The sequence below is a fragment of the Diaphorina citri genome, unplaced genomic scaffold, assembly GCF_000475195.1.
Source record: "Diaphorina citri unplaced genomic scaffold, Diaci psyllid genome assembly version 1.1 scaffold18722, whole genome shotgun sequence".
Classification (NCBI taxonomy): Eukaryota; Metazoa; Arthropoda; class Insecta; order Hemiptera; family Psyllidae; genus Diaphorina; species Diaphorina citri.
Window position 1 is genome coordinate 1 of NW_007396076.1, and position 974 is coordinate 974.

At 38.2% G+C, this 974-nt stretch overlaps 1 long non-coding RNA gene across 1 annotated transcript; it reads left to right on the forward strand.

Moving 5' to 3' along the window:
* The first annotated feature begins 492 nt into the window (after window positions 1-492).
* LOC113473201 lies at window positions 493-965 on the forward strand. Its single transcript, XR_003395242.1, has 2 exons — window positions 493-691; window positions 755-965. It is a non-coding gene; the product is annotated as an uncharacterized LOC113473201 (long non-coding RNA).
* The last annotated feature ends 9 nt before the right edge of the window (window positions 966-974 follow it).

Below are 974 nucleotides of genomic sequence, written 5' to 3' on the forward strand. Positions count from 1 at the left end.
TGGTTGGTCCTTTGGTCACCACTCACTCTTCCTCCCAGATGTAAGTACATACCTAGGTAATGATAAGTCTGAGTTTAATTTTTTCTGTGAAGAGGTTTGATAGAGGGAATCGAAACTGCTAAGGTCTTTTCATCCCGAAACTGAAGAGAGAAGAAAGACAGAATAGGATAAAGTAATCTGTTACAAGAACAAAACTTGTCAAATTAGGATAGAATTTGTCTCGGACAGGAATCTAGCCTGGAACCTAGCACTTCATAGGCTGTATTTGACTAACTTCACCTGCAATTTCTTTTCTTTACAGATATTGCTGAAAAGCTTCAACAAAAATCTACAAGTGAACATCAAATGAGATCACGTTGAACTATCTTCCTTTGGTGAAACACCATTTTTATCAAGAACCTCTTATTTTGTTCATCCACTAATCTCAAAGATGTCTGACAGTGAGGATTCATCTGATAGTGGTTTGTATTATTACTTTCTTTGTTTTCCCACACTTTAAAATAACAATTTGAATCTTAAATTACCTACTTCGTGAAATTTCGAAATTTTCCCAGTTATTTTTCTCTAAGAAGTAGAAAAATATCGGCCAAAAAACTTGGAATTTTCACATCAAAAAGTCGGTATGTTTTATGTCTCTAATTACTAAATAAAATGCGCCTACTAAAAGCTAAGGTCAGCCACACACTATCAGGTAGACCTGACGACAGGTACCTACACCTGGTCAGTTCTACCTGATAGTGTATGTGCTCATCAGGTGTCAGGTATAACTGATCAGGTGTACCTGTCAGGTCTACCTGATAATGAGTGTCTGGCCTAAGAGCTTCGGAGTTCAACAGGTACCGCCTCCTAATCCTCACATCATATTGATGCTAATCCTCACATCCATCTCACTAATTCTCACATCATATTGATGGCAATATAATGGAGGTGAAACGCGGAGCACGAAATGGTTAGTATGTTCCCCAGGGCCGTCA